General features: G+C 33.0%; 6 non-coding genes across 6 annotated transcripts; 5 read left to right on the top strand and 1 right to left on the bottom strand.

The window, feature by feature from the left end:
* The first annotated feature begins 17818 nt into the window (after positions 1 to 17818).
* On the top strand, positions 17819 to 17890 carry Trnae-cuc. Its single transcript has one exon. It is a non-coding gene; the product is annotated as a tRNA-Glu (tRNA).
* Positions 17891 to 19665: 1775 nt separating this feature from the next.
* On the top strand, positions 19666 to 19737 carry Trnae-cuc. The gene has a single exon. It is a non-coding gene; the product is annotated as a tRNA-Glu (tRNA).
* Positions 19738 to 19946: 209 nt separating this feature from the next.
* Trnae-cuc lies at positions 19947 to 20018 on the top strand. The gene has a single exon. It is a non-coding gene; the product is annotated as a tRNA-Glu (tRNA).
* Positions 20019 to 20110: 92 nt separating this feature from the next.
* Trnae-cuc lies at positions 20111 to 20182 on the top strand. The gene has a single exon. It is a non-coding gene; the product is annotated as a tRNA-Glu (tRNA).
* A 92-nt stretch (positions 20183 to 20274) lies between these two features.
* On the top strand, positions 20275 to 20346 carry Trnae-cuc. The gene has a single exon. It is a non-coding gene; the product is annotated as a tRNA-Glu (tRNA).
* A 482-nt stretch (positions 20347 to 20828) lies between these two features.
* On the bottom strand, positions 20829 to 20900 carry Trnae-cuc. Its single transcript has one exon. It is a non-coding gene; the product is annotated as a tRNA-Glu (tRNA).
* Positions 20901 to 24796: the final 3896 nt, after the last annotated feature.

The following is a 24796-nucleotide window of genomic DNA, read 5'->3' on the forward strand; positions in this document are numbered from 1 at the left end:
ACTAGACTATAGACTAGACTATAGACTAGACTATAGACTAGACTATAGACTAGACTAGACTAGACTATAGACTAGACTATAGACTAGACTATAGACTAGACTATAGACTAGACTATAGACTAGACTATAGACTAGACTATAGACTAGACTATAGACTAGACTATAGACTAGACTATAGACTAGACTATAGACTAGACTATAGACTAGACTATAGACTAGACTATAGACTAGACTATAGACTAGACTATAGACTAGACTATAGACTAGACTATAGACTAGACTATAGACTAGACTATAGACTAGACTATAGACTAGACTATAGACTAGACTATAGACTAGACTATAGACTAGACTATAGACTAGACTATAGACTAGACTATAGACTAGACTATAGACTAGACTATAGACTAGACTATAGACTAGACTATAGACTAGACTATAGACTAGACTATAGACTAGACTATAGACTAGACTATAGACTAGACTATAGACTAGACTATAGACTAGACTATAGACTAGACTATAGACTAGACTATAGACTAGACTATAGACTAGACTATAGACTAGACTATAGACTAGACTATAGACTAGACTATAGACTAGACTATAGACTAGACTATAGACTAGACTATAGACTAGACTATAGACTAGACTATAGACTAGACTATAGACTAGACTATAGACTAGACTATAGACTAGACTATAGACTAGACTATAGACTAGACTATAGACTAGACTATAGACTAGACTATAGACTAGACTATAGACTAGACTATAGACTAGACTATAGACTAGACTATAGACTAGACTATAGACTAGACTATAGACTAGACTATAGACTAGACTATAGACTAGACTATAGACTAGACTATAGACTAGACTATAGACTAGACTATAGACTAGACTATAGACTAGACTATAGACTAGACTATAGACTAGACTATAGACTAGACTATAGACTAGACTATAGACTAGACTATAGACTAGACTATAGACTAGACTATAGACTAGACTATAGACGAGACTATAGACTAGACTATAGACTAGACTATAGACTAGACTATAGACTAGACTATAGACTAGACTATAGACTAGACTATAGACTAGACTATAGACTAGACTATAGACTAGACTATAGACTAGACTATAGACTAGACTATAGACTAGACCATAGACTAGACTATAGACTAGACTATAGACTAGACTATAGACTAGACTATAGACTAGACTATAGACTAGACTATAGACTAGACTATAGACTAGACTATAGACTAGACTATAGACTAGACTATAGACTAGACTATAGACTAGACCATAGACTAGACTATAGACTAGAGTATAGACTAGACCATAGACTAGACTATAGACTAGACTATAGACTAGACTATAGACTAGACTATAGACTAGACTATAGACTAGACTATAGACTAGACTATAGGCTAGACTATAGACTAGACTATAGACTAGACTATAGGCTAGACTATAGACTAGACTATAGACTAGACTATAGACTAGACTATAGACTAGACTATAGACTAGACTATAGACTAGACTATAGACTAGACTATAGACTAGACTATAGACTAGACTATAGACTAGACTATAGACTAGACTATAGACTAGACTATACTAGAATATAGACTAGACTATAGACTAGACTATAGACTAGACTATAGACTAGACTATAGACTAGACTATAGACTAGACTATAGACTAGACTATAGACTAGACTATAGACTAGACTATAGACTAGACTATAGACTAGACTATAGACTAGACTATAGACTAGACTATAGACTAGACTATAGACTAGACTATAGACTAGACTATAGACTAGACTATAGACTAGACTATAGACTAGACTATAGACTAGACTATAGACTAGACTATAGACTAGACTATAGACTAGACTATAGACTAGACTATAGACTAGACTATAGACTAGACTATAGACTAGACTATAGACTAGACTATAGACTAGACTATAGACTAGACTATAGACTAGACTATAGACTAGACTATAGACTGGACTATAGACTAGACTATAGACTAGACTATAGACTAGACTATAGACTAGACTATAGACTAGACTATAGACTAGACTATAGACTAGACTATAGACTAGACTATAGACTAGACTATAGACTAGACTATAGACTAGACTATAGACTAGACTATACTAGACTATAGACTAGACTATAGACTAGACTTGAATATTTTTTCTTAAACTTTAGTTAAAGTCCCATAAAACCCCTTTCAAACTTCTTTATGTTATTACAAAATAAAATAATTACAAATAAAAAACCAAGCTAAAGACCTGTATGTAGCTTCTTCATTATCTAAACAGTTCCGATCGATTAGATTGGATGGTTAGTGTTAGTGCCGTTTTCCAAATCGTTTACTATTGTGTTTGTAATTTTCCAACTTGTTGTTTTTATGTATTATTTTGAAACATTAAATCTTTTTTTGTTGCTAGTATTCTCGTTTCTGTTTGTTGTTTTAATTCTTCCACATGTTATTTTTATGCATAAACCTTAAATGACCATGACGAAAATATTTTTATGGGTTTCAATTTGGCTAAAAATCTTGTTAGCCTCAAACATGTCTAAAAACATTAAAACAACAACAATAGGGGCAAACATTTAATTGAGAATTCCTATAGACACTGATGTTGAACTTTATTTCTGGTAACAAAAAAAGAGGGAGGGGCAGCTTAATGAAACACATATAGAGAAGGTTTTGTGAGAGTGTGTTATGGTAAAGGAGGCTGGTTGTAAAGTTTTTTTTTTATAAATAAACCTACACACATAAACTTAAACTGTTGGCCATAAAATGAAAATGTCCTTCTTGTGCTTTTGTTTTTGGCTCGTAAATATAAAAATTAGTTACTGGTCAGTTAGTTTTGCCAGTTTTTCTGATTTTCATCTACCAACCCAGAAAAAAAAACCTACAATTAATTAATTAGCTTAGGATGACAAAAATTATGTGGGTGGCAACACATACACATAGAAAAAAACTTAATGTGTTAGAAGGACTTACATATGGTAAGGCCCTTTTTAGCTTTTTTCTTACTCTGCTCATTTACTGTTTTCAACGTTTATATTGGCTGTCGTTGTTGGTGTGTGTGTGTGTATGTGTGTGGCCAAGGATAATTTGAAATTCTGTTGGTATAACGTAACATAAATGTCAAGGCTATTACATCTACATAATTATATGGGAAAAATATTCATATGTTTATGTTTAAGGTACACACGACAGCACAATGGTCAGAACAATATAAACACAAAATTTAACAGTTCAACATTAAATTAAGGGAAAATACAACAAAATCTTTCTTCTTGCTCTCTATTATTAAAAGCCGCAACAACAAAATGTGTTTTTTTTTTTGCCTTTTGTTCTAACGAAAATTTGTATCCGTATCTAAAGAATTTATTTCAATAGGTTGTGGTTGTTCATAAGCACATAAATTAATTGTTGACATACAGTCATACATAGGTGAATATAATATTTGGGTCAGTGATTTGTTTTAGAGAGCTTATAAATATTTATATTGTTGAAGGTTTCGTAATATTAAAGATTTATATTTATGGCGTCAGGTGTGACAATTATTTAAAAAGGTATAATTTATTTTCCTACAAAAATCAATAGTTTCTTAAATCTAATTGAAACAATCAACATTTAGTTTGATTATACGTTTAAACAGTAGTCTAATTGTAATCTTCCAAAACTTAGCAACGGCCAATCTATCGATACTATAAACGAGTTTTTAGCCAATAATATAATATATTTTATAGTCGAAACAATAAAAGTGTTCATAGACTAAACTTTAGACGAGTTTATAGTCTAGGCTTTAGACGACAACTAGAGTTTGTAGGCGAGTTTATAGAGGAGACTCAAGAGGATTGTATACATATGACTTGAAACGAGTTCATGAACTGCACACGAGCCTATGGAGACAATTCTAAAGACAAGTTTATGTATATTCATACTTCTCCTACAAACTATTCTCATCTCCAAAAAAAACTTCAATAAATTCCTATAAATTTCATTTACAAATATTTCAATTCCCAACAAAACTTTAGGCTTACATTTGTTTTGTGGTTAATTAACCAAAAAAAAAAAACAAGAAAACAACAACAACAAAATTTTATCTATCAAAATTTCGTAAAGCAAATATCCCTTAGCTGCATGCTAGAGAATCAATAGGATATAAAAATGAAATAAATTTTATGCATTTTTCTATTTACCACAAAATATGAAGTCAGCACGTTTCGATACTTATTAAAAGCATTTTAAAATTTTCCAAAATGCAAAATGAGAGCAACAAATAACTGCAAAAAAAATATATATATAAACAGAATTGTACATACTTAAAATGCACTTAAAAATTATTTTCAAATTGAAAATATTTATCTTCAACTTTTTTTTTCAATCGTTAGGTTTTTATGATTTTGTCGAGTGTTGAGTGGAAGAAAGGGTTTTTGGTTAAATTTGCAAAAAAGGGAAATTACAATGTTCAAACGTAATGTATTTATACTACACAAAAGACTACACTACCAAGAAGACAAAATACAGGACTATGGATTAGACAATAAACTAGATTATAGAACAGAATATAAACTAGACTATAGTCTATAGACCACACTATAGACTAGGCTAAAAACTACACTATAAACAAGACTATGGACTAGACAATGAAGTCTATAGTCTAGTCTATAGTCTAGTCTATAGTCTAGTCTATAGTCTAGTCTATAGTCTAGTCTATAGTCTAGTCTATATGTCCTATCTATAGTCTATTCTATAGTCTAGCCTATAGTCTAGTCTATAGTCTAGTCTATAGTCTATTCTATAGTCTAGTCTAGTAGTCTAGTCCTATAGTTTAGTCTATAGTCTAGTCTATAGTCTAGTCTATAGTCTAGTCTATAGTCTAGTCTATAGTCTAGTCTATAGTCTAGTCCTTTAGTCTAGTCTATAGTCTAGTCTATAGTCTAGTCTATAGTCTAGTCTATAGTCTAGTCTATAGTCTAGTCTATAGTACTAGTCTATAGTCTAGTCTATAGGTCTAGTCTATAGTTTAGTCTATAGTCTAGTCTATAGTCTAGTCTATAGTCTAGGTCTATAGTCTAGTCTATAGTAGTCTATAGTCTAGTCTAGTCTAAGTCTAGTCTATAGTCTAGTCTATAGTCTAGTCTATAGTCTAGTCTATAGTCTAGTCTAGTCCTATAGTCCTAGTCTATAGTCTAGTCTATAGTCTAGTCTATAGCTATCTTAGTCTAGGTCTAGTCTAGTCTATAGTCTAGTCTATAGTCTAGTCTATAGTCTAGTCTATAGTCTAGTCTATAGTCTAGTCTATAGTCTAGTCTATAGTCTAGTCTATAGTCTAGTCTATAGTCTAGTCTATAGTCTAGTCTATAGTCTAGTCTATAGTTTAGTCTATAGTCTAGTCTATAGTCTAGTCTATAGTCTAGTCTATAGTCTAGTCTATAGTCTAGTCTATAGTCTAGTCTATAGTCTAGTCTATAGTCTAGTCTATAGTCTAGTCTATAGTCTAGTATATAGTCTAATCTATAGTCTAGTCTATAGTCTAGTCTATAGTCTAGTCTATAGTCTAGTCTATAGTCTAGTCTATAGTCTAGTCTATAGACTAGTCTATAGTCTAGTCTAGTCTAGTCTATAGTCTAGTCTATAGTCTAGTCTATAGTCTAGTCTATAGACTAGTCTATAGTCTAGTCTATAGTCTAGTCTATAGTCTAGTCTATAGTCTAGTCTATAGTCTAGTCTATAGTCTAGTCTATAGTCTAGTCTATAGTCTAGTCTATAGTCTAGTCTATAGTCTAGTCTATAGTCTAGTCTATAGTCTAGTCTATAGTCTAGTCTATAGTCTAGTCTATAGTCTAGTCTATAGTCTAGTCTATAGTCTAGTCTATAGTCTAGTCTATAGTCTAGTCTATAGTCTAGTCTATAGTCTAGTCTATAGTCTAGTCTATAGTCTAGTCTATAGTCTAGTCTATAGTCTAGTCTATAGTCTAGTCTATAGTCTAGTCTATAGTCTAGTCTATAGTCTAGTCTATAGTCTAGTCTAGTCTAGTCTATAGTCTAGTCTATAGTCTAGTCTATAGTCTAGTCTATAGTCTAGTCTATAGTCTAGTCTATAGTCTAGTCTATAGTCTAGTCTATAGTCTAGTCTATAGTCTAGTCTATAGTCTAGTCTATAGTCTAGTCTATAGTCTAGTCTATAGTCTAGTCTATAGTCTAGTCTATAGTCTAGTCTATAGTCTAGTCTATAGTCTAGTCTATAGTCTAGGTCTATAGTCTAGTCTATAGTCTAGTCTATAAGTCTAGTCTATAGCTAGTCTAAGTCTAGTCTATGTCTAGTCTATAGTCTAGTCTATAGTCTAGTCTATAGTCGAGTCTATAGTCTAGTCTATAGTCTAGTCTATAGTCTAATCTATACCTCTAGTCTAGTCCCAAAATAGTAGTTCATAGTCTAGTCTATAGTCCTAGTTCTATAGTCTATGTGCCTATAGTCCTAGTCCTATAGTCTAGTCTATAGTCTAGTCTATAGTCCAGTCTATAGTCTAGTCTATAGTCTAGTCTATAGTCCTAGTCTATAGTCTAGTCTATAGTCCTAGCTATAGTCTAGTCATATAGTCTAGTCATATATAGTCTATAGTCTAGTTAGTCTAGTACTATAGTCTAGTCTATAGTCTAGTCTATAGTCTTCTATAGCTAGTCCTATAGTCTAGTCTAATAAGTCTTGCTTGTCTAGTCTATAGTCGTCATAGTCCTATAGTCTAATCTATATAAGATTCTCGGGAACAAAATTGTCTTACTAATCTAAAACCCTATTGCTGACACTCTGTGAACCAAAGTCATAACCATTAAAGTTGTATTTATTATTTATTTTAAACACAGTTAAACAGTTACCAACATTTTCTATCTAAAAGCATTTAATGGCAAAATATGCTTTCAATATATGTATATGGAGGCAAGTTGTTTTGGTTTTGTAGAAGTTATATAGTCCCTGAAATATCTGCATTTGCAATTTTAGGTTTCACCATCACACTATAGCAGAAAGAAAACTAAAAAAATTTGAAATACAATTTGATGATGACAATGACTTCCCTAGCCTATTTGTTTTTTTTTTTTTCTGTCTCTATTTTCCAACTACACTTTGTGGTTAATGGAGTCTGGGTAGCAATTTCCTGGCATAAAATCATCGTTATCAGGAAAATGTCCCAACTAGCGACCAAACACTACAGCAACATTGGTGTTAAGTGTTCGTAACATCAGTTTCATTTTTTTTTGTCATTTGCTCTACCACTAATTGGAAATTCGCACGCACTAATGTCGATACTTGGTAACATTTGTTCACAGGAAAAAAAAATTACAACAAAATGTTGTATTTAACAGTAAGTGGTTGAAATAGTGTGGTTTTGGTTCTATCACTTGTTTAAAAAAATATAGTTTATATTTTTTTATTATAATGATCTTCTGTCCATGGTACTGGAAATACAAGTTGTTATAGCGGAAGAAAATTACAGTTTTCTGCCTGGATGCATTAAATATTTAATTAATGATTTGATGATAACTTTGTTGATACTTACAAAATTTTTTAAATTTAGCGAAATACAAAATTCTGCAGTCTCTTCAAAAACATATGCATATGTATCTTAAACTCATTAAAAGTATCTCTAATAAACGCAGACATTGTTAAACAATAGTCTGGCATAATCAGCAGACAAAACTAATTTACTTTTTACCCTTATAAAAATTATAGCCAATAAACCTGAAAACAAATATGAAAAAAATCTACAAATTTTAGCCACAGAAAAGTCTATATAAATTTGCCAATATAAATTCAAGTTTATTTGAATGTCTAGTCATTCCTATTTCATCTGTAAATCTCTGCATGCCTCTACAAATACATATGTGTGCTTGAATATATCTGGTACCTTTATCATTTGTACGCTGATTTTAACTGAATTTTCTCTAGTTATTTTGGCTAGCACTCAACCGGAAATAGACATGTGGCCATTATGCATGTGTTAGTTATATGGGTGAACAACTCTATAAACAACACAGAAGAGCAACTTAAATTAACAAACAACTTGTATGGAGATTGAGTATGAACAACAAAAAAAAACAAAATCACAATTCTGCATATTTGTTTAATACTTCGTTTTTTCTAAATTGTATACAAAAAGGAGGTTATAAAAATGACAACAACTATAACAAAATACACATATCCAACATTCCGTACACCTATACACATACCCAGAGTTTTAAAAATTCTCAAATATTGGCAAATATTTTTAATGTGTGAGTAAGAGAATTTTTCATATTAGTTATGGGTAGCATAGGTCTTAAAAATCTTTAGGAAGTAACTGGTACTAATATCTAAGGAGTACTGAACTAAAACTAAAGAGAACTAGAACTGAACTAGAACTGAACTAGAACTGAACTAGAACTGAACTAGAACTGAACTAGAACTGAACTAGAACTGAACTAGAACTGAACTAGAACTGAACTAGAACTGAACTAGAACTGAACTAGAACTGAACTAGAACTGAACTAGAACTGAACTAGAACTGAACTAGAACTGAACTAGAACTGAACTAGAACTGAACTAGAACTTAACTAGAACTGAATTAGAACTGAACTAGAACTGAACTAGAACTGAACTAGAACTGAACTAGAACTGAACTGGAACTGAACTAGAACTGAACTAGAACTGAACTAGAACTGAACTAGAACTGAACTAGAACTGAACTAGAACTGAACTAGAACTGAACTAGAACTGAACTAGAACTGAACTAGAACTGAACTAGAACTGAACTAGAACTGAACTAGAACTGAACTAGAACTGAACTAGAACTGAACTAGAACTGAACTAGAACTGAACTAGAACTGAACTAGAACTGAACTAGAACTGAACTAGAACTGAACTAGAACTGAACTAGACTGAACTAGAACTGAACTAGAACTGAACTAAAAAAAAGGAAATCTGAACTAGAACTGAACTAGAACTGAACTAAGAACTGAACTAGAAACTGAACAGAATCTGAACTAAGACTGAACTAGAACTGAACTAGAAATCTGAAACTCGAACTGAACTAGAACTGAACTAGAACTGAACTAGAACTGAACTAGAACTGAACTAGAACGAACTAAAACTGAGAACTAGAACTGAACTAGAACCTAGAACTGAACTAGAACTGAACTAGAACTGAACTAGAACTGAACTAGAACTGAACTAGAACTGAACTAGAACTGAACTAGAACTGAACTAGAAACTGAACTAGAACCTGAACTAGAACTGAACTAGAACTGAAACTAGAAACTGACTAAACTGAACTAGAACTGAACTAGAACTGAACTAGAACTGAACTAAGAACTGAACTAGAACTGAACTAGAACTGAACTAGAAATGAACTAGAACTGACTAGAACTGAACTAGAACTGAACTAGAACTGAACTAGAAACTGAACTAGAACTGAACTAGAACTTGGGGAGGGGGGAAACTAGAACTAGAACTGAAACTAGAACTAGAACTGAACTAGAAACTGAGAATAAGAATGAACTGAACTTAGAACTGAACTAGAACTGAACTAGAACTGAACTAGAACTGAACTAGAACTGAACTAGAACTGAACTAGAACTGAACTAGAACTGAACTAGAACTGAACTAGAACTGAACTAGAACTGAACTAGAACTGAACTAGAACTGAACTAGAACTGAACTAGAACTGAACTAGAACTGAACTAGAACTGAACTAGAACTGAACTAGAACTGAACTAGAACTGAACTAGAACTGAACTAGAACTGAACTGAACTAGAACTGAACTAGAACTGAACTGAACTAGAACTGAACTAGAACTGAACTAGAACTGAACTAGAACTGAACTAGAACTGAACTAGAACTGAACTAGAACTGAACTAGAACTGAACTAGAACTGAACTAGAACTGAACTAGAACTGAACTAGAACTGAACTAGTACTGAACTAGAACTGAACTAGAACTGAACTAGAACTGAACTAGAACTGAACTAGAACTGAACTAGAACTGAACTAGAAACTAGAACTGAACTAGAAATGAACTAGAACTGAACTAGAAATGAACTAGAACTGAACTAGAACTGAACTAGAACTGAACTAGAACTGAACTAGAACTGAACTAGAACTGAACTAGAACTGAACTAACTAGTACTGAACTAGAACTGAACTAGAACTGAACTAGAACTGAACTAGAACTGAACTAGAACTGAACTAGAACTGAACTAGAACTGAACTAGAACTGAACTAGAACTGAACTAGAACTGAACTAGAACTGAACTAGAACTGAACTAGAACTGAACTAGAAATGAACTAGAAATGAACTAGAACTGAACTAGAACTGAACTAGAACTGAACTAGAACTGAACTAGAACTGAACTAGAACTGAACTAGAACTGAACTAGAACTGAACTAGAACCGAACTAGAACCGAACTAGAACTGAATTTAACTAGAAGTGAATATATCCAAAAACTTTTCAATCCTTGTTACCGTTTACGTATATGTGTATGGGGCAAAGGTAGTTGGCTCCGCATATATGCATATTTATTTTTGTGTCTGTATTTTACTTATGGTTTCATATATGTCTATACAAATATATACAGATACACATACATATGTATGTACAAATGTTTATAGGACATACATACACACATATAAACGTAATGCGGGCTGTCAATATGACAGTCGAGGTTTGAGTTTTATTTGCTTTTAAATAAATTTTCAATTGACTTAACAGAACCAACTATATAAATTCAAAATTTTTGTGAAATAAGAAAAAGAAGTTGTTTTTCAAAACTAAAAAACGATCATGTAAAAATCTGAAATTTCTGTAAAGTAAAGCAAAAATGTGTAAGCAATTGGAAAATTTTATCAACTGGTGCCATTTTGTTAGTATTGAAAACTGACAGTATATAACTGACAATATTGTATGCACAACAGTTCCTCTTTTTTTTTTTTTTTTTTGGTATGGTCATACATGGTCCGTCGCTCTATCCAGCCGTCTGTCTGTCTGTTATTTGTTTAGTCAGTGTATTGCAAATTATATACGGACATTTGCAATTTAAACACAGATTTTTATATCATCTATATATGACCAGTATCACCAGCAGCATCGTCCACAGCATCATTATCATTGTGCTGTAGTATTATGAAAACAAAAAATAAGTTGAAACTGAAAAAAACTAAATGAAATAAATTTGCAAAAACTCCAGTGATAGCTTTAGAGTACGTCATATGTATACATATGATGATGATTTCGAGTAGAGTAAAGTAGAGTTGAGTCCAGTTAAGTGAAAATGTATAAGTAAATATTTAGTTTTCTGTTAATTGAGTACAAATTCTTCATTTCATTTCACATTTTAGCAGACTGCTGTTGCATACATATATACAAGACCAATTCAATCACTTTTTCTATCACAGGACATCACTCAGACCAAGATAAAATATTTAAGTTTGTAGTTCTATTATTCCTTTTTTTTTTTTTGTTTTTAATTGAATTAAAATTGTTTTCTTGTTATTTTGGTTTTGAAATTATTTTCTTTTTTGTCATGTGCAGCATAATAAATCTCTGTAAAATTTCAATGAATCTTTAATATATTGAACTACCAAAAAAAAAAATACTTGTAATTTGTTTCTTTTTAACTTATTTTGAATATAAAATAAATATTTACTTTGTCTACCCCTCTATGTAAATATGCACACATAAATTAATTCGTTTTATATTGATATGGTAAGTGAAACAAAAAAAAATATTGATTTTTTATGTATTTGCCTTTTTACAGTGAAAACGATTAAAAATTCATTTTCACTTTTGATTTGTTTTCGATTTTACAAGGATTTTTTTCATTCATTTACAACTTCTTGCTAAAGTTTTCCATTGTTTGTTTATTTGTGTTGTATTTCTATCCTGTGCCCAACAAAATTCAAATGTAAACAATTCTGATTCCTATGGAGTGTGATTGTTTAAAACAGTTTTGAAATGGAGTAAAAAAATCTGGAATTTAAATGAATTTATGTCTGTGTTGTCTTATTTAAAAATACAAACAAACATCTCCCATTGATGTGACTCATTGACATGTGTTGTTTGTGATTGATTAATGGGGGAAACAGGAAATCACAAAATGTTTCCTTTCTAGGGACGGGGGTGGCAAGTGGGCAAGTTCTATCTGTTTAAATAAGCCAATTAAATATGAATTTAAACAAACTTAAATTCAACAATTGATGTCCGAATAATTATATGGACAAAATTGTATATTTGTTGTTTCTTAATCAGAAATATGTTGAGTATTTGTTGTTGACAATTTTCATCTTAGATGTATCTTCTTCAGACAGTGTTGCTTTTGTAAATAATTCAAAATCAAAAGTATCTTCTAGTTAGTTCTAGTTCAGTTTCTAGTTCAGTTCTAGTTCAGTTCTAGTTCAGTTCTAGTCAGTTCTAGTTCAGTTCTAGTTCAGTTCTAGTTCAGTTCTAGTTCAGTTCTAGTTCAGTTCTAGTTCAGTTCTAGTTCAGTTCTAGTTCCGTTCTAGTTCAGTTCTAGTTCAGTTCTAGCTCACTTCTAGTTCAGTTCTAGTTCAGTTCTAGTTCAGTTCAGTACTAGTTCAGTTCTAGTTCAGTTCTAGTTCAGTTCTAGTTCAGTTCTAGTTCAGTTCTAGTTCAGTTTAGTTCATTCAGTACTAGTTCAGTTCAGGTTCAGGTCTAGTTCTAGTTCAGTTTCTAGTTCAGTTCTAGTTCAGTTCTAGTTCAGTTCTAGTTTCAAGTTCGAGGTTCTCGTTCAGTTCTTTAGTTCAGTTCTAGTTCAGTTCTAGTTCAGTTGTCAGTCAGTTTGTTCAGTTCTAGTCAGTACTAGTTCAGTTCTAGTTCAGTTCTAGTTCAGTTGAGTTCGTTTAGTTCAGTTCTAGTTACGTTCTAAGTTCAGTTCTAGTTCAGTTCTAGTTCAGTTCTAGTTCAGTTCTAGTTCAGTTCTAGTTCAGTTCAGTTCAGTCTAGTTCAGTTCTAGTTTCAGGTTCTAGTTCAGTTCTAGTTCAGTCTAGTCGTTCTAGTTCAGTTCTAGTTCAGTTCTAGTTCAGTTCTAGTTCAGGTTCTAGTTCAGTTAGTTCTAGTTCAGTTCTAGTTCAGTTCTAGTTCAGTCTAGTTCAGTTCTAGTTCAGTTCTAGTTCATTTCTAGTTCAGTTCTATTTCTAGTTCAGTTCTATTTCTAGTTCAGTCTATTTCTAGTTCAGTTCTATTTTCTAGTTCAGTTTATTTCTAGTAGTCAGTTTCTAGTTCAGTTCTAGTTCAGTTTCTCGTTCAGTTCTAGTTCAGTTCTAGTTCAGTTCTAGTTCAGTTCTAGTTCAGTTCTAGTTCAGTTCTAGTTCAGTTCTAGTTCAGTTCTAGTTCAGTTTTAGTTCAGTTCTAGTTCAGTTCTAGTTCAGTCTAGTTCAGTTCTAGTTCAGTTCTAGTTCAGTTCTAGTTCAGTTCTAGTACAGTTCTAGTTCAGTTCTAGTTCAGTTTCTAGTTCAGTTCTAGTTCAGTTCTAGTTCAGTTCTAGTTCAGTTCTAGTTGAGTCTATAGTCAGTTCAGTTCAGTTCGTCAGTATAAGTTAATGAAAGTTTTCTGTATAGCAGTTTCTGGAATAGGAAAGTGTTAAAAAGTTTCTACTGTGGATAGCTGTCAATTGAAATGTGGCTTTTGCACACAGTTTACTACAGTAAAATGTAATCCAAAGAAAATAAATTGGTCACCTTAAATAGGTAAACTACGACCACTCTTCCAATTTTATTTAACCATGACTGTGTACAATATCAATCAAATCTATAGTATTTTTGTTGATTTTTAATATTTTTACTTTAATTACTCAATATTTACGTAAAAAATTTACTACATTTACACATTGGAAAATACACACACATACTATTAGTTCAGACTCCAGCAAACAAACACAGATATATTGACTTTTAGCAAACCATATCACTTAATATGTCTGAATATATTTTCCACATTTATCAATAAACAGTATGAGGTATATCAGCAATCACTCTTCTCTACGTATAGAATAATCATTGAGCCATCTAACCAACCCAGCCAACCATTCAGTCACTCATCCATATGTCCTTATATGGCTGGATATATTCATCTCAGTTTGTATAATAGAATGACACCAAATAATCAAACTGGTGTAAAATTTCAAAAATTGTAGCCAATGCAATTACATATTTTAATAATAATGATGTTTATACATGATAATAATGATGTTGTTGATTATTATCATTATTACTATTGTTGTTATTATTTGCTAAAACTTTAAAATACATACAAACCACGAACTTGATATGTGGACATGTATGATCAATCACTGGAAAATTGGATTTTCATACATCAAATATGGATTTATGTGTATGGATGTGGGTTTTCGTATGCAAAATAATTTAAACTTCAACAAAAACAACACAAATTAGTAATAATAATAACAACAACAACAACAATACTTGCAAAAACATGTGAAGGCATATGTAAACAATGACTAAAATCAAATACACACATACTTTCTTGTTTACCTAAATGTTTTTGGCATTAGGGATGTTCCATTTAGTAGAAGTCATAATTTTGTTGTTTTTTTATATATATAATTATATAAAATCTAAATGTCATCCTTCTAATGTATGTAATACTTACACACTGCTTATAGGAACGTTCACATGAATTTGAACTTTAATGTTAAGAATATTTGAAATTATTAGCATATCGTAAGGAGTATATTATAAACAAAAGTATACACTTTTATATAGAAAACTCTATTTATAGACGTATAGACATTTCTGTTTATTTAAAGTTCAGGTCTAGCTTTGTTTCCATACTAGAACTGAACTCGAACTGAACTAGAATTGAAGTAGAACTGAACTAGAACTGAACTAGAACTGAACTAGAACTGAACTAGAACTGAACTAGAACTGAACTAGAACTGAACTAGAACTGAACTAGAACTGAACTAGAACTGAACTAGAACTGAACTAGAACTGAACTAGAACTGAACTAGAACTAGAACTGAACTAGAAACTAGAACTGACTAGAACTGAACTAGAACTGAACTAGAACTGAACTAGAACTGAACTAGAACTGAACTAGAACTGAACTAGAACTGAACTAGAACTGAACTAGAACTGAACTAGAACTGACTAGAACTGAACTAGAACTGAACTAGAACTGAACTAGAACTGAACTAGAACTGAACTAGAACTGAACTAGAACTGAACTAGAACTGAACTAGAACTGAACTAGAACTGAACTAGAACTGAACTAGAACTGAACTAGAACTGAACTAGAACTGAACTAGAACTGAACTAGAACTGAACTAGAACTGAACTAGAACTGAACTAGAACTGAACTAGAACTGAACTAGAACTGAACTAGAACTGAACTAGAACTGAACTAGAACTGAACTAGAACTGAACTAGAACTGAACTAGAACTGAACTAGAACTGAACTAGAACTGAACTAGAACTGAACTAGAACTGAACTAGAACTGAACTAGAAACTGAACTAGAACTGAACTAGAACTGAACTAGAACTGAACTAGAACTGAACTAGAACTGAACTAGAACTGAATTAGAACTGAACTAGAACTGAACTAGAACTGAATTAGAACTGAACTAGAACTGAACTAGAACTGAACTAGAACTGAATTAGAACTGAACTAGAACTGAACTAGAACTGAACTAGAACTGAACTAGAACTGAACTAGAACTTAACTAGAACTTAACTAGAACTGAACTAGAACTGAACTAGAACTGAATTAGAACTGAACTAGAACTGAAGTTGAGCTGAACTAGAACTGAACTAGAACTGAACTAGAACTGAACTAGAACTGAACTAGAACTGAACTAGAACTGAACTAGAACTGAACTAGAACTGACCTAGAACTGAACTAGAACTGAACTAGAACTGAACTAGAACTGAACTAGAACTGAACTAGAACTGAACTAGAACTGAACTAGAACTGAACTAGAACTGAACTAGAACTGACTAGAACTGAACTAGAACTGAACTAGAACTGAACTAGAACTGAACTAGAACTGAACTAGAAACTGAACTAGACTGAACTAGAACTACTAGAACTGAACTAGAACTGAACTCGAACTGAACTAGAACTGAACTAGAACTGAACTAGAACTGAACTAGAACTGAACTAGAACTGAACTAACTGAACTAGAACTGAACTAGAACTGAACTAGAACTAACTAGAACTGAACTAGAACTGAACTAGAACTTGAACTAGAACTGAACTAGAACTGAACTAGAACTGAACTAGAACTGAACTAGAACTGAACTAGAACTGAACTAGAACTGAACTAGAACTGAACTAGAACTGAACTAGAACTGAACTAGAACTGAACTAGAACTGAACTAGAACTGAACTAGAACTGAACTAGAACTGAACTAGAACTGAACTAGAATGAACTACTGAACTAGACTGAACTAGAACTGTACTAGAACTGAACTAGAACTGAACTACAACTGAACTAAAATTAAGCTGTTTTTTCTACAAATACCCCTTAAATGTCTACTTTGCTTTTAAAATTGAACAATTTCTAATAATTGTTTCAACATTTTCCGATTATTATCATATTTTTCATTACACATCTACATAGTGCAAATACGATTAAATGCAACAAATTGTTGTGAACAAAATTTATAATAAAACTTAATTCCTTTAACTTAGTTCTAATGAAAATTCTACCAAAATCTGCTAAAAAAGCCTTAAAAAGTACTTATTTTTTGTTTTATCCGCGTATGGCACTAGTTTTTTTAGAAGTTAGAAAAACTTTAGAAAAACAAACACGAAAAGGCACTTCAACAAAAATTTTTATGCAGCACAGTTATTATAAACAAGTTTTTGTTTTGTGGCATTATGGTGAGTGTGTGTGTATGTTATCAGTTACAGTGAAAGAAAAAAGGTTGACGAAATTCAAACTCAAAAGTAGTAAAAACGGTTACAAAAGATTTAATTTTTGTATCCTTAATTTTTCTCACTGTATTTCACTTGTGTTTAAAAATCATTGTGAAAAGCACTTTTAATTTTTTTGTTTCTTCCTCCATTTTTTCCGTTTTATAAAGCAAAACTACGCCGCCATCATATTGGCCATGTTACATGGCGATAAGCGTTAGGAAGTACGTTGCAGAATTCCACAAAAAAATATAAAAAGATTCAGCAACAAAAATGAACAGAAAAGGAATTCAAAACCTAAATCCATATAAAACCAGAAAATGCAACAACGTTTGTGATGTGCATTTAAAAACCAACAAAAATAAAAGAAAAAAATTGTGCATTGTTGGTTTTTCAGCAGCAGAAGCAACAAAAACGAACAAAGTTGTGGAATATAAAAGCACTTGGGTGTTGTAGAGGGATTTCGGTAACGTTATCCACTTTAAACAGCAAGTATTATTCCACCCGAAAAGGAAATAAAAAAGGAGCATTTATACATGATATTTGTATGTAAAGAATATTTGAACATACTCGTAAATATGAATGAATTTGCGTGATTAAATGTGAACTTTTTTTCTTGTGTTCACATGTTTAAGTTTTTTTTTTTTTTCAGTTTTATATTTTTTTCATTTCAGTAACATTTTAAGTGAAGTCATAACTATTATTAATATGGGAAGTTATCCCGAGAGTATGATATCCAGAATTTTTCCAAGATTTTTCGAAATAATTTTCCAGCTGCTAAAAATAGTTTTTATTCAAAAATGTTCTTTAAGAATAGAACTGTAGTTTATGTAACAACAATCCCGTATTGTCTAGTGGTTAGGATATCCGGCTCTCACCCGGAAGGCCCGGGTTCGATTCCCGGTACGGGAAATACTACATTTTTAACAAAAATTTCCAATACATAAGAGGAAATACTGACTTAATGTTGTCATCTGACTACTAAATTTTTGTGTCTTTGCTAAGATAAATTTTTCAAAATGGTTTATGTCGTCACTGAACAACCTAAGATATGGAACCTAAAAACTATAAAAACCTTAACAAATCAGTTCTAGTTCAGTTCTAGTTCAGTTCTAGTTCAGTTCTAGTTCAGTATTTCAGTTCTATTTCAGTTCTAGTTCAGTTCTAGTTCAGTTCTAGTTCAGTTCTAGTTCAGTTCTAGTTCAGTTCTAGTTCAGTTCTAGTTCAGTTCTAGTTCAGTTCTAGTTCAGTTCTAGTTCAGTTCTAGTTCAGTTCTAGTTCAGTTCTAGTTCAGTTCTAGTTCAGTTCTAGTTCAGTTCTAGTTCAGTTCTAGTTCAGTTCTAGTTCAGTTCTAGTTCAGTTCTAGTTCAGTTCTAGTTCAGTTCTAGTTCAGTTCTAGTTCAGTTCTAGTTCAGTTCTAGTTCAGTTCTAGTTCAGTTCTAGTTCAGTTCTAGTTCAGTTCTAGTTCAGTTCTAGTTCAGTTCTAGTTCAGTTCTAGTTCAGTTCTAGTTCAGTTCTAGTTCAGTTCTAGTTCAGTTCTAGTTCAGTTCTAGTTCAGTTCTAGTTCAGTTCTAGTTCAGTTCTAGTTCAGTTCTAGTAGTTCAGTTCTCAGTTAGTTCTAGTTCAGTTCTAGTCAGTTCTAGTCATTCTAGTTCAGTTCTAGTTCAGTTCTAGTTCAGTTCTAGTTCAGTTTCTAGTTCAGTTCTAGTTCAGTTCTAGTTCAGTTCTAGTTCAGTTCTAGTTCAGTTCTAGTTCAGTTCTAGTTCAGTTCTAGTTCAGTTCTAGTTCAGTTCTAGTCAGTTCTAGTCGTCTAGTTCAGTTCTAGTTCAGTTCTAGTTCAGTTCTAGTTCAGTCTAGTTTCAGTTCTAGTTCATTTCTAGTTCAGTTCTAGTTCAGTTCTAGTTCAGTTCTAGTTCAGTTCTAGTTCAGTTCTAGTTCAGTTCTAGTCTTTCTAGTTAGTTCTAGTTCAGTTCTAGTTCAGTTCTAGTTCAGTTCTAGTTCAGTTCTAGTTCAGTTCTAGTTCAGTTCTAGTTCAGTTCTAGTTCAGTTCTAGTTTAAGTTAGTTCAGTTCTAGTTCAGTTCTCGTTTCATTCTAGTCGTCTAGTTCAGTTTCTAGTTCAGTTCTAGTTCAGTTCTAGTTCAGTTCTAGTTCAGTTCTCGTTCAGTCTAGTCAGTTCTAGTTTCAGTTCTAGTTCAGTTCTAGTTCAGTTCTAGTTCGTCTAGTTCAGTTCTAGTTCAGTTCTAGTTCAGTTCTAGTTCAGTTCTAGTTCAGTTCAGTCAGTCAGTTCAGTTCTAGTTCAGTTTCTAGTTCAGTTCTAGTTCAGTTCTAGTTTCAGTTCTAGTTCAGTTCTAGTTCAGTTCTAGTTCAGTTCTAGTTCAGTTTCTAGTTCAGTCTAGTTCAGTTCTAGTTTCAGTTCTAGTTCAGTTCTAGTTCAGTTCTAGTTCAGTTCTAGTCAGTTCTAGTTCAGTTCTAGTTCAGTTCTAGTTCCAGTTCTAGTTCAGTTCTAGTTCAGTTCTAGTTCAGTTCTAGTTCAGTTCTAGTTCAGTTCTAGTTCAGTTCTAGTTCAGTTCTAGTCGTTCTAGTCAGTTCTAGTTCAGTTCTAGTTCAGTTCTAGTTCAGTTCTAGTTCAGTTCTAGTTCAGTTCTAGTTCAGTTCTAGTTCAGTTCTAGTTCTGTTCCTATAACAATCCCGTATTGTCTAGTGGTTAGGATATCCGGCTCTCACCCGGAAGGCCCGGGTTCGATTCCCGGTACGGGAAATTCATTTTTTTGAAACTCCTTCTTACAAAGCCGCCACAAGGTATGTTGTAGAACCTTTTGTTCTGTAAAATGTATGAAGTAACAATCCGAATTTCGTGCTCCTACCCAAAATTCGTGGATTTGGAATATTGATATTTTAGATTCCTACAAAATAAAATGTGTTTTCTCTCTAGACCTAAATGTTCCTTTATTGTGTTGCACTTAACAATCCCGTATTGTCTAGTGGTTAGGATATCCGGCTCTCACCCGGAAGGCCCGGGTTCGATTCCCGGTACGGGAAATGCTACTTTTTAGAATCCTATGGATTACAATGTTGCCACAAAATGTATCTTGCTGTAACCAAAACTTACTGTAGCATGTTGCAATTAACAATCCCGTATTGTCTAGTGGTTAGGATATCCGGCTCTCACCCGGAAGGCCCGGGTTCGATTCCCGGTACGGGAAGTGCTACTTTTTAGACTCCTGCGGATTGCAATGTTGCCACAGAATGTGTCTTGATGTAACCAAAACTTGCTATTGCATGTGGCAATTGACGATCCCGTATTGTCTAGTGGTTAGGATATCCGGCTCTCACCCGGAAGGCCCGGGTTCGATTCCCGGTACGGGAATTTTCCTTTTAGCTAACCTTCCCTTTTTTATATATTTACCTTTTCTATAACCCCTACTACTATTATTCATAGAAAGAAAAAACGATGTGTGATAATTTTACTTTCATTTCCATATAAAAATGCCTACAAAAAAATACACAATTTTTTAACTAAATTGAAATCTAAAAGAAAACACTAACATATAAAACCAACGTGGCAGATTAAAAACATTTTGACATACTTTTCCGTTATGAAATAAATAAAAATAATACACAAAACATAGAAATTAAAATGCATTTTGCAGAAAAAGGCAACCACATAATTTGCGTGCAGACATGCAGGCACAATAAATGAATGTAAACCACATTTTTTGCACATGAGCACCTTTTGATAGGTAAAATGGGAAAAGTATATTAAATTAAAAAGCTATAAAGTATAAATGGAAACAAAATTAATTAAAATTAAATGTTAAATTACTTAATAATATAAAAAAAAAAGAATATTTCCCGTACCGGGAATCGAACCCGGGCCTTCCGGGTGAGAGCCGGATATCCTAACCACTAGACAATACGGGATTGTTGTTATTGTGAGGCTTAAGATATGTTTTTATCTTCAGATAAAAGCTCTTTTAACAAATGTGTTCTTTAGTATGCAAAGTTCTAATTATTTTTATTTTACTCAAATTTTCAGTTTAATTTACAATGTAACCAATTTATTGTTGTTTCCCTTTGTTGTTATTGTATTTACAATCACGTGCTTACAAAATATTTATAAATTCATTTCAAATTTTCACTTTGTTATTTAAGTGGAAAATTATAGTTTGAAATACAATTTACAGACATAGGTACAAACACTCTATACTCGGCCACATATATTACACACATAATTATTGTGGCGTCAATTTTACTCCCCATAAAAACGTGTATTATGGTCGTTAACATTTTGACCAACAGTAAACCAACAACAATAGTATTTAAACCTTTTTTTCTTCTTCAAACCAATATAAGTTTTGGTGCTACCAAATGTGGCATATAATTGTGTATACCCAACTGTTGTTGTTGTTGTTGTTGCTGTTTAAATCTTATTTGTTTTTCTCCTCTAACTAACAACAGCTGTTTAAACAAATATTCTTTATAATACAACATGTAATATATATTTGAGTGTGTGTAGACTCCCGTTCTTTAATATAATATTATTAAAGTCCACCGTGAAAATGACCCACCTCCCTCCATGCCTCCCCCAGCACCCAACTTGTTTGTTTTTCCCAACTACAATCAACATTCCAAACACTCCTTTCCTTTAGTCGCCCCTTCCAAAATCTCTCTCTTTGTTTGTGTTATTTCTCTATATCTATTAGGTTACAAAAGTTGAAAAAATAATAAAAATTCTTTGTGATTTCAATTAATATTATGCTAACATGCAACTTGTATTAGTTTTTCTTTCTCTTTATCCCTGTATTATCCTGTTTTTAGGAAGAGTTATGAAAGAGTTGTTTTTAAGTCAAGTGAATCACGTGATTATCATATTTCAAAAGGGTAGAACGATTTCAGGAAATGCATTTTGAATTATTGGATTTTTATTTTTTGGAATATTTATTGAATTGTCAGGCTATTTCAAAAAATTAGGGTTGGTCTTTGAAGCAGACTATAGTTTTGACTATAGTCCTGATTAGAGTCCAGCCCATAATCTGGACAAGACTATAACCTAGACCATAGTCAAGAATAAAATCAAGATTGTAGATAATACTCTAGACAAGACTATAGTATAGACTATGGACAAAACTACAGTCCAGAGTACAGACAATAGGCAACATTATAATCCAGACTATAGACAATACTATAGTCCAGACTATGGACAAGACTAAAGTCCAGACTATAGACAAGACTATAGTCCAGACTATAGACAAGACTATAGTCCAGACTATAGACAAGATTATAGTCCAGACTATAGACAAGATTATAGTCCAGACTATAGACAAGATTATAGTCCAGGCTATAGACAAGATTATAGCCCACACTATAGACAAGATTATAGTCCAGACTATAGACAAGATTATAGTCCAGACTATAGACAAGACCATAGTCCAGACTATAGACAAGATTATAGCCCACACTATAGACAAGATTATAGTCCAGACTATAGACAAGATTATAGTCCAGACTATAGACAAGACCATAGTCCAGACTATAGACAAGACCATAGTCCAGACTATAGACAAGACCATAGTCCAGACCATAGACAAGACCATAGTCCAGACTATAGACAAGACTAAAGTCCAGACTATAGACAAGACTATAGTCCAGACTATAGACAAGACTATAGTCCAGACTATAGACAAGATTATAGTCCAGACTATAGACAAGATTATAGTCCAGACTATAGACAAGACTATAGTCCAGACTATAGACAAGACTATAGTCCAGACTATAGACAAGACTATAGTCCAGACTATAGACAAGATTATAGTCCAGACTATAGACAAGACTATAGTCCAGACTATAGACAAGACTATAGTCCAGACTATAGACAAGACTATAGTCCAGACTATAGACAAGACTATAGTCCAGACTATAGTCCAGACTACAGTCCAGACTATAGTCCAGACTATAGTCCAGACTATAATCCAGATTATAGTCCAGACTATAGTCCAGACTATAGACAAGACCATAGTCCAGACTATAGACAAGACTATAGACAAGACTATAGACAAGACTATAGTCTGGACTATAGACAAGACTATAGTCCAGACTATAGACAAGACTATAGTCCAGACTATAGAAAATGCTATAGTCCAGACTATAGACAAGACCATATTCCAGACAATAGACAAGACTAAAGTCCAGACTGTAGACAAGACTATAGTCCAGACTATAGACAAGACTATAGTCCAGACTATAGACAAGATTATAGTCCAGACTATAGACAAGATTATAGTCCAGACTATAGACAAGATTATAGTCCAGACTATAGACAAGACCATAGTCCAGACTATAGACAAGACCATAGTCCAGACTATAGACAAGACCATAGTCCAGACCATAGTCCAGACCATAGTCCAGACCATAGTCCAGACCATAGACAAGACTATAGTCCAGACTATAGACAAGACCATAGTCCAGACTACAGACAAGACTATAGTCCAGACTATAGACAAGACTATAGTCCGACTATAGACAAGACTATAGTCCGACTATAGACAAGACTATAGTCCGACTATAGACAAGACTATAGTCCAGACTGTAGACAAGACTATAGTCCCGACTATCGACAAGACTATAGTCCATACTATAGACAAGACTATAGTTCAGACTATAGAAAAGACTATAGTACAAACTATAGACAAGACTATAGTCCATACTATAGACAAGACTATAGTCCAGACTATAGGCAAGACTATAGTCCAGACTATAGACTAGACTATAGTACAGACTATAGACTAGATTATAGTCCAGACTATAGACAAGGCTATAGTCCAGACTATAGACAAGACTACAGTCCAGACTATAGACGAGACTATAGCCCAGACTATAGACAAGACTATAGTCCAGACTATAGACAAGACTATAGTCCAGACTATAGACAAGACTATAGTCAAGACTATAGACAAGACTATAGTCCAGACTAGAGAAAAGACTATAGTCCAGACTATAGACAAGACTATAGTCCAGACTATAGACAAGACTATAGTCCAGACTATAGACAAGACTATAGTCCAGACTATAGACAAGACTATAGTCCAGACTATAGACAGGACTATAGTCCAGACTATAGACAAGACTATAGTCCAGACTATAGACAAGACTATAGTCCAGACTATAGACAAGACTATAGTCCAGACTATAGACAAGACTATAGTCCAGACTATAGACAAGACTATAGTCCAGACTATAGACAAGACTATAGTCCAGACTATAGACAAGACTATAGTCCAGACTATAGACAAGACTATAGTCCAGACTATAGACAAGACTATAGTCCAGACTATAGACAAGACTATAGTCCAGACTATAGACAAGACTATAGTCCAGACTATAGACAAGACTATAGTCCAGACTATAGTCCAGACTACAGTCCAGACTATAGTCCAGACTATAGTCCAGACTATAGACCAGACTATAGTCCAGACTATAGTCCAGACTATAGTCCAGACTATAGTCCAGACTATAGTCCAGACTATAGTCCAGACTATAGTCCAGACTATAGTCCAGACTATAGTCCAGACTATAGTCCAGACTATAGTCCAGACTATAGTCCAGAATATAGTCCAGACTATAGTCCAGACTATAGACAAGACTATAGACAAGACTATAGACAAGACTATAGACAACACTATAGACAAGACTATAGACAAGACTATAGACAAGACTATAGACAAGACTATAGTCCAGACTATAGACAAGACTATAGTCCAGACTATAGACAAGACTATAGTCCAGACTATAGACAAGACTATAGTCCATACTATAGACAA

The sequence above is a fragment of the Lucilia sericata genome, unplaced genomic scaffold, assembly GCF_015586225.1.
Source record: "Lucilia sericata isolate MDLA Ls3-8-SP2 unplaced genomic scaffold, ASM1558622v1 Contig000070F_arrow, whole genome shotgun sequence".
Taxonomy (NCBI): Eukaryota; Metazoa; Arthropoda; class Insecta; order Diptera; family Calliphoridae; genus Lucilia; species Lucilia sericata.